Genomic DNA, 10309 nt, shown 5'->3' on the forward strand with positions numbered 1-10309 from the left:
TAAAATTAGCTTGGTCTTCTAGTTACGCATCACACCAGGAACTTGTAGTACCAGCTGAAATGCTATCTACAGCCATAAGGTAAACCTTTGGATAACATTTTTCTTAAAATGAGATTTTACTCCTAAAGCTGATTATTTAGTTGAAATCTTTGTACACAATTTACAGTCTTTTGCTGCCATCTGCACAGAAATGCTGAATTCATGGTATTGCAGTAAAGAGCTTTTAATATGCAGCAATTACAAAAGATTCTGTAAATCATAGTACCAGTGCTGGCTAAGGCAGCTGACCTAAATTTAGTGAGTCCCACTACAGCCATTTCAGGAGTACTGAGGTTTGGTTTGGGGCTAGGTTTGTTGGGGTTTTTTTGAGGTCTCTGATCCTGTTTCCTTGTCATAAAACTAAACAAAAGGTGACTCTCAGTCTCTCTCATGTAAAACATAAGCTACGCATTGAATCAGAATATTCTGAGTTGGAAGGGACCCAGGACCACTGACTCCAACTCCTGACTCCAGTCAGGGCAACCTGGAAGTTAAACCGTAGATTTAAGAGTGTTGTCCAAGCGCTTCTTGAAGCTTGGGGCCGTGACCGCTTCCCTGGGGAGCTCCTTCCCGTGCTGGACCACCCTCACCATGAAGAACATTGTTCTAATGTCTGATCTGAACTTCCCCTGGCACAGCATGAAATGGAGAATTGTCCATCTAAAGGGTTTGACTTGGGTTTCAAACTTTAATGCCTGCTCAACTCTTGTTCTCCCTATAGACAGGACGTGGGAGACGTGTTTACATCTCCCCTTTCTTGCCCCTTACCTAGTTAGTACCTGACGTGCTGGGGTATCTCCCTCTCCCCCAGAAGTCTATTTTAGCACTCCATGCTTTGTTCTGAAAGAAAGATACCATTCCCTCCACGTTTGAGCAAAGTGTAGTCCCATACGTGGTAACAAGAGAGAGCTCTCTTTTCCATGCTGTCTCAGAGGAGCATTGAGCAGGAAAACCAGCAGATCTGAAGCAATATGGTCACCACCACAACAGGTACTGCCTTAGTCACTTCTATACAAGAAATATTTGAACGTGTGCACACAAACACCACCACCCCCTGCACCGCCAGTGTGAATTTCATGTGAGAGATGATAACCTCCCTCTTACCTTCCTCCTGCGTATAGATAGGTCTGTTGCTTTTCCCAGGTCTCTTTCTAAGCAAATTAAGACTCAAAATAAGATCATCCATCCTTTTCTCTGCTAAAATTGCACATGTTTTGGAAGTTAACCTTTTCCCTATTGAGTCCATTTATGCTACCTGCTCCAAAAGGGTACATGGTCTCATAGGACTCTTTCAATATTTTTTTTTCTTATAAAAAGTTGTTATTTGAAGGTATTGGAAAAAAGGAATCTTTAGTCCACTGAGTTTATTGCAAACTACCTGTATCCTATAATTTTAGCTTGAGTGACACATTACCTGACCACTCACATGTTTGAGAGTCTCCAGGGAGAATTTTTTTTAAGAGTGATTGTATTTGTAAGACGAGAAAAGGTCCATTTTCATATATACCCAAAGATTTGAAGGTAACATAGAAAGGGAATGGCTATTTAAGTTCTAACACCACACCACCCCACCGATAAATTCTTATCCATATCATATCTGAAAGATACATTTCCCTCATATTGATCTGATTCTGCATCAGTCATGTTTATATCCTTCAACTAACTTTGGGCAATATGCCACTATCCTGAGCCCATGAATCTTTCCATCATAGCCTAGCTGAATAATACTCATGCACTCAACATCTTCTATTTCCAGATGTAGTTCATGAGAACCATCTGCCAGCTCTGTATTTCCAAATATGTATGAACATTGAAATACAGAAAGTTGAGAGATTATCTTAATTTCACTGGCAACTAATCTGCTCATTTGAGAAGTCTCCACCCTTACTCATTGTTTAAGAGTTGTTGCTATTTTAGAACAATAAATAATTGGTTTCTAGAAGGTACTCATATGTTTTTCATAAGGTTAATATCCAACCACCCTATTAACTTTTTAACCACTTTATGAAGATTTACATTCCCCTTACATTTTGCAGAGATGCACACTTACCAATTCTGATTTATCGTAATTGATTTTATATCCAGGTATTGAGCCAAGACAGTATGTTTGGAATTCTACTGATTTAGGGAGGAAAGCGGATGTTGTGCAAAAAGCCCAGACTACTGCTGCAAGGCACTATAGAGCCCACGATACTGTTGTCACTGATCTGCCTTCTCATCTATATGTGGACACTACAGATGTTATATTAAAATATGTTGGCTTGGGAGTTAGGCAAGTATTAGAGTAGCATAAAAATAAATTTAACTGATCCGCAGCAGAGTTCAGGCATCCTCTCACATGGATTGACCTGTTAATCTGATGAATGTCCATTCTGAACAGTTGCCTGCAACTTATCTTTTACATTACTGTTTCACAGGCATGTCACCTTACTGCCATGTTACACCACTCTTCTAATAGGGTTCATGGGTTGCAAATCCATTTATTCTCAACCACCACACTGGATGTAGTCAAAACTAACACAGTCTTCCTTTCTAATATTTTTAAAGAAAGTCCATGTTTTTGTCCAGTCCCAATTTCCTTCCTTAACTACTAGTCTTCATCATTACGTTTCAGCTGTTTCATGCTGCACAGCACAAACCCCTGATCTGCAGTTTGTGTTTCCCGCAGAACAAGACAGCAGCACATATGACTGTGAAATCCCTTCCTTCCTTACATGCTGCAGAACAAAGCAGACCATGTTTCTAGTTCCAGGCACTTTTCCACTCTCCTCTCCCTCTCTGCCTCTTCTGTGCATAAGCCAAGGCAGAAATTAGGTGGGACCTGTGTATTTGAGTAACTCAACATCAAAACATGATCCAAGCAGCCAGGCGTGAGGTTCAGGTTCAGGCACTTACAGCTGTGTGTGTACAACACAGGTGGCCAAGCTTCCATTACAGCCAGCAGAAAATACTGGTTGGATGGTACACTGAGAATAAGAACAAATAGTACCCACAATGTATTTTTAATCATGACATTCACCATAAGTCCTTTAGTATGTATTGTATTTGTCTGTCAGACATTAAAAACATATTTACTGTCTAACACTACCTAATATAAGCACAGTGAACTCCATTAATGATTTCAGTTCTTTTTTAAATTTGGAAAAGCCAAGAAAAAAATCAACTAGAAGGGAAAGAAAACATACATGGCAAAGGATGTTTTGCATCCATGTCCAAGAAAAAAAAAAAAGACAAAATGTTCTCAGTGCCTTCTATCACTATGACAACATAGACACAGAGACATGAAAAATTTGAAATGTGAATAGTGAAGTTAGAATTTGGGGCTCTTGCACAAGCTGTTAGCAGGATGGACTTACAGCTTCGTCCTCCCACATGATTTTTGTTGCTTATGCCCATGTCCCCAATACACAGATTAGGACTAATCTTATTTAGCTGACAAGCTCTGCACCCTGCAGCCTGAAGCTGTGGGGTTTTGTAGGACCTAAGCATCTTTAGAGTCCCAGGTCTCTAGCCAGGGAATCTTCCTCCTTCCATTTAGATGTATTCCACACTCAGGCTTACCGGCAGATCTCCCAGTCCTCACAGCTTTAACGGCTACGGGACTGGTCTTGTGAGGCCCGGCCTGACTCTTATAACCCTGAAAGGAAGGAAGGGAGGAGAGGAAAGAGAATCATATGCTCCACACACCGCGTATGCGTTACAGGCGCCAGAAGTTGGACAAGTCTGATTCTGTGCCAGCCACCAAGATAAACAACAGGATAGATTTTCCGTGGTCACTTCCAGCACGAATTTGCTAGAAATCTCACATATTTGCTAAATCAACGTATAGGGAGATGCTTGCCCTGTGATTTCCCCATGCCTGTAGGAAACCAGCTTCTGTCTTGTGACAGGCGTTTGAGATTGTGTTGCTCAGGAAGAGCCATACCCAGCTCTTCCAGGCCCTTTCTGGAAGCTCTGCTACGCAGGGTAGCTATGGCGAGCATCTGCTGCATGAACACTGCCTGCTTTGTGCTGCTAGCGCTTTTTGCGTTGGTTTGATTACAATGAAAAAGCACAGAAAAACCCTTTCTGGATTTCAGAAGAGTCCAGCGTTTTTAACCTGCCTTTTTAGAGCAAGATAAAGGAAGAGTCTTCCTCCACATGAGCTATAGTTTCCCTTAAGTCCCTGCTCCTGTTGCTACAGATTTCCTAGTACCTCCCAATAGGAAGGTCCCACCAAAGGATTCTCCTTTATCAGCTGATTCCCTGGAGATAATGTTCTTCCTGGTTTATTTATTCCACTTACATCTTACAAGACTGGAGTGTATCTTCACTTTTGTTCCAGTGACTAGCTCAGGGAATCATGGCAATAAATGGTAGAAGACTTACAATGAATGACTTCATCTCCAGAACCCTGTGTGTCTTCACGCAGGTTGTGACAATGCTTAAGAAGTCTCCCATCTGGTTTTTAAAGCACAAGTCTATATACTGCTTTTTGATCAAAATGAGTTCAGGAAGGGCATCAAAGAGCAGTTGGTGTGCACATGTCTTTTTTCCTTGTAGCTAATTAGCTTTCTTCCTATTCGATGCACATACTTGAGCATCTTGTCCGTTTGATTCCTCCCCAAGCCAGTTCCTTTTGACGCAATCCCATTTGTTATGGCAATCGTCCTGTTTCATCAAGAACTCTGGTGGGCACAAAAGGATCAGCCACCATAACAAGCTGAATCTTCAGCAGTGCCCTGTTGATAAAATCTAACTTACTATAGGCTAAAAGGACTACTGTGGGCTACGCTGGTATTTCTAGCCCATTCTGCTTGAATTTTCAGCCATAGAATAACCCTGAAATCAAGAGTCTTTCTATTATTTATGGAGAGACTGCTGTTATTTTTAGTGAGCTCTTAGGATTTGTTTTAAGGTGAATATTTCATATTAGAGGAGGAGGAATTTCTGGAGATACTTTACACCATCAGAAAGCAGAGTATGATTGCACAATGTCCTCTGAGCCTATGAGTCATGTCTGTTAATGTTCACGGTGCAATAAGAAGACAGGCTATGTTTTCTGGTAACATGTTTTGCTCACATCTTGCAAAAACATGGAATTGTTGTATGCATGCATATTGGCAGCCAACCAATGGGATTCTCTAAAGTCTGGTCTCTTCTTTTTCCCAATTTATCACATTTTTGTTATATTTGCCACTAAGAAATCTTTCAGCCCAGTGCTTTATTACACATATCTCAATTGCTCCGATCTTTTTTCAGACTGCTTTGTTTTGATCAGATTTGTTTTACATCATTCACTAATTATTGCCACAATTATAAAAAAGAGAATCATTATCAGTCTCTTAAAAAAAAAAAAAAGATAATTTTTAATTTCCTCTTTCCTGTGGACAATCATTACTATTTTATTCTCATCATGTTTCAAAAATCTTTCTAACATACCCTGGAGAACTTCTCCAAATACCAGCTTTGAGGCTTAATTTTCTGCATATTTTTTCTCAGTAGATCACTATGATTTTACAGGCAGTTTCTGATTCTGTACAAGACGTGGCTTAGACCAGTTGCTCCATAAAGAAAGGTCTCGGATATCTGATAGACACAATTCATGTAATCTTTCCCTGAAAGCCAACCTGTTGTCATTTCGTAGCCCCTCCAGACTTCATAGCTGGCAGAAATGGCTAAACCATACCAAGGTAAATTCTTCCTATAGCACCGCAGTTAGTTCTGCTCTCGCTTGAAATACATGCATGTAGAATCACACCAGACCACACAGGGCATACAGTTACGATTCCCTATTTAGATACCTTCATACACCTCTTCTCACTCCTTACACTTTAAGGCAAATGTGTGTTTTAGAGTGTTCCTCTGGATAAATTTGGCAACAGGCATGGGGCACTAGATCAGGAGAAGTTAACTCCTGAACTAAAGGCCCTTCACTGAAAATACTGTCGCCTGTCTTCCCAACCTGACTCCCAAAGCACGGCTATGGCAGCAAGTCTCAAACACCTTGCAGAGTTTATCCATTCATAGTCTGCAATGTCTGTGCAATAGTTGAGCATGTCCGGCGCCTCAGCATTTGTTAGATCCTTCCAGGCTTTCTCATCCCAGTTTTTGTTTGAGCTGAAAAGTTAAAAAAAAAAATAAAAAAAAAAAATCAGCAAAACTAACCCCATACCATATTTATTTATAGCACTTTCACACTGACAGGGTACCAGAAATATGATGTATATGCATTTGAGGGAGGTGCTCCATGGTACAATTTTTGCCAGAGCCATAATACTTAGTTGATTTACAGTCCCTAGGAATCCTACCCTACTCCTCCTATTTAGGATGGATATCTTAAGATATCTCAACCTCATTCCAACCCACTTTTACCTTCAGCTGTTGTAACGTGAAAGCACACATTTGCTCTAGTGGCTTACTTACTTTCTTTATTAATTTCTTCAGAACTTCTAAATGCCATCTGTTCTTGACATTTGCTTGAAACATAACTGCTTCCATGCTGAAATTCACCCCAGCTTCTTGGCATAGCCAGAACAAAAGAGTTTTTTCTGTGGAATACACCATTCTTATCAAAGCCAATGTTGTATTCATGAACATATTTTGTTTAATGAAGAAGAAATAACATTTGTGAGGAAACAAAAGAAAGGCTGTTCATAATGAGATAAATTTCTTCCATAAATTCTGATACTACCAGCCAACGCAACTGTATCTTCTTTTGAGCAGAGATTTCTGCAGAAATCCTGCTCCATCAAAAAATGCTCAGCTCTTCCTGTCTGACTTCTCATTGCTCAAAACCAGCCAGTGCCTAAGGTTCTGGTTTGACACAGAACACAGTGGGGATCACAAAAGTCAAAACCCTCATGTTTCTACTAGCCAATAAAGCAGGTCAGGAAGTATCCTTTGGCACGGGAACCTGCTGGCACAACATGGCTTGCATACACACAACTAAACTCTCTTATCTCCCGAAACAGGTTGGCTGCATGCACATGGTCTTGCTGGGAATGGCCCCTGGTCCACACTGACCCATGAGCTGTGCTGGGAATTGCTTCAGATACTGCTAGTTTGCTAGGACAGAACCACGCTGGGAACACCACCAAGGAAACATTATGGAGGATGACCATGTGCTGCAGTTTCAGCCTGAACCCTAGCCCTGTTTAGTTTACTGTTATAGGGGTAGCTATAGGGATAGAGATCAAAAAGTGCCTGCAACACAAAACAACAGAAACCTAAATTGTGTGTTTTATCGATGTCCCCCTTGTGCTTCACACTCTTCTTTCAAAGCTATTTTTGACATTATCTCCAAATTAAGGTGTCATCTCTGCTCTTTCATGGCATCATCAATTGGCCCTTTTTCCTGGACAACCAACCAGATCTTTTCAACCATCACTGAAAACATTCTTGTGAGGTACTGAAAAAAAAAAGAAAAAAAAAAAAGGGTGATTTCTCTGAATCTGTACTTTCTCTCTGCAGAGTCCCCTCTTCTGCAGTGAAGCGTTGCAGGGTCACTCTTTCCCATGGCATACTGCAGCACAGGGTGTCTTATAGAGAATAGAGCACGGCTGCTGCTGAGGCGACGATTACCTACTCGCATCTCAGGTTCTGTTTGTCCCGTATTTTGGGTTAAGCTGCTGTAAGAAGCTGCTAGATACTGAAACCTTGTTTCTCTAAGCCATTTCCTGACACTACCTTGGGTCACCAGGCTTTAAGAAAGAGCATTTCAGGTTATTAAGATGACAAGTAGACACAGCATATCTCTGTCACCTGATGCATTTCTAAAAATCAGATGCCTCTCACTCAAGAAAGAGAAAGCGCAATAAATACATGGTAATCCCCCTTCATCCTCAGTCCTGGAACACTCTTCCTGAAAAATTCAGGAACCTGCAGTTTGGGAACCACCACTGTTGCAGCAGGGATGTAGGGAGTAGCGTGAAAGACTGCCGACGGCCTGAGAGGAGAAGGGATTAGAAAAGTCAGTGTGGTCAGAGTTACGCACACATCTTGGGTGCTTCCCCTGAAGCGCACGCCTTCCCCACAGCACCCACTTTCCACGTGTTTATACACCCAGCACGTGAAAGCACACGCTGTGCGCTATTTTGCTTACAGACAGTTTTTACTGCTTGGGGATACCTGAATAAGAAAGCAAATACGTGTTGTTGCTTGGTTTGTTGCCTTTTTTTTTTTTTTATAATAAAAAAAATAATCAACTTCCAGCCGTTCAGTTATCAAACGTAAACACAAAAAGCGCGGTTACCCTCACATACAGATTCCTATAACAGCAAAATAAAACGCTGGAAGCCAAACACTGAAAGACCAGGAAATGTCGAGGCTGCCAAACTTCTGCATGGCGCAGCCAGGTCGTACCTCAGTGCCATTACCGTAGTTTCCCAAAAGACGAGGCGATACTCCTACAGGTAGCAACCGCTTTGCTGGAAATAACCGCTTTTCCTAGAAAAAAGGCACGCCAGGACCCTAACTCCGACGCTTTCCCACCCTCCGTGAGGCGGCGGTGCCTCACCGCCCTTCTGCCGCCGGCTGCTTCAAGGAGCCGCGCGACTTCTCCTCACAGAAAAGCCCGCCAAGCCGCCTGCCCCCACACGCCCCCAGGTACCTGCCGGTGAAGGACGAGCGCCGCTCGGCCCTCAGGTTAACTGCCCCCTTCTCCATGAAAATACATAAATAACCCAAACTCAACCGCTAACGGACCAGCCTGGGTGTGGCGCGAAGCGAGGCGTCGCCGCCGGCTTCGCCTCAGCGGGGGCCGGGGGAGGCGGGACCCGTCGCAGGTCGCCCCTCTCCCGCCTCGGCGGTCCGAGTTTTCGCCCGGGCGCTGGTGAGGGGATCCGGGCTGAGGCGTTACAGGTGCCCGAGGGCGGGGAGGAAGGTTCCGCTTCGCTCCCCTTTCTCCGCCCCGCCACACAAAGGGCCTCTAGCCGCCTCCCCCGGGAACACGCACGGGTGCTGGGGAAAGGAGCGAAGCCCCGACAAAAGGCAGCCCCTCTCCGCCCCTCCGGCTTTGCGGGCGGAGCCCCGCGGCGCCTCCTCCGCGCTGCCTGCCATCCACGCCGGTCCCGGGGGGGGGAGGCGCTGCCCCACTCGCCCGGGCGAGCTGTTGAGTGGCGGCAGCGGCCACCTGGTCCTGCGGGCAGGGCGCCGAGGTGAGTGAGGGAGGGAGTGGAGGCGGGCGCCTTATGGCCCGCGGGCGGCACCGCACCGCTCGCCCCCGGGGGAGAGCCACCATTTTGTCGGGGGAGGCAGCGCTCCCCCGGGGGGCAGAGGGTGGGGAAGCCCCCCCCGGGGTAGGAGAACAGGCGGCCGGGCCGGGCCGCGCCAACCGGGTCTGAGGCGTGCGGTGTGAGGGGACGCGCCCGGTGCCGCCGAGGTTCTCCTCAGCGGGTACCGGAGGTGGGACTTTGTCGCTGGTCAGCGGGACCCCTCGGTGGGGGCTTTGTGGTGATGTGTGTGGGGGGTCTCTTTCTTTTTTTTTTGCTCCCCTTTCCCCCTCAGCTTCGGTGGCGATGGGTCCGGGCTGGGGCGGGGGGAAGCGAAACAAAGGCAAGCACGGTAACCTGCCTGAAAACGAACGAATAAATCAAGAAAATGTGGTGGGCGCCACGGGATGCCCTCTCCCCCCCCGGGGAGGGGGGGCTGCCCCGCCGCAGCCTGCCCGGCGCTGTGGTGGTGCGAGCGGGGCTTGTGCTGTTGGTTTTGTAGTAGATTAATTAAGCATCCCGGAATCGCAGAAACAAAGCGGTCCCCTGGTACGAAGAAGATGTTTTAGATGCGGGGTTTCGTCGGCTGGTGGTACCTGCAGTGGTTGATCACACGGGCTGCAAAATAGGATGTTTCTGCCGCTTGTGGTGTTTATTTACTCTTTGTATTTCACTGGGGCCGGACTATTAAATCAGCCAGCTGCGTTGTCTGTAGATTTGTTGTTTTTTTTTTTTTTACTTCTGTTTCTTTTTGTCCCTACAAAAGGAAGGAGACTTAAGTGTTTGCAATCTAAAAGCCAGAAAGAAAGATTTGTTTAAAGATATTTTTAGCTGAAAACCTTGGAAAATAATCTAAAACTTTATCTTGGTAGACTTGGCAATAGATTTGCTCTTGCAAACCCTTTATTTCATTTTTAAAGCTAGTCTGATTTAGCAATTTCAGAATGACTGAGAATGTGAATAGTAAAGACTCAGAAAACAAATGAAAAGAAACCAAATTTATTTTCTAAAAGATCTCCTATAGGTTGCCTTTTTATGACAACCTTCAAATGCTTTTTGTTAGTACACATACAGCCTTT

This window comes from Haliaeetus leucocephalus, unplaced genomic scaffold, assembly GCF_000737465.1.
Source record: "Haliaeetus leucocephalus isolate CR32 unplaced genomic scaffold, Haliaeetus_leucocephalus-4.0 Scaffold495, whole genome shotgun sequence".
Lineage (NCBI taxonomy): Eukaryota > Metazoa > Chordata > Aves > Accipitriformes > Accipitridae > Haliaeetus > Haliaeetus leucocephalus.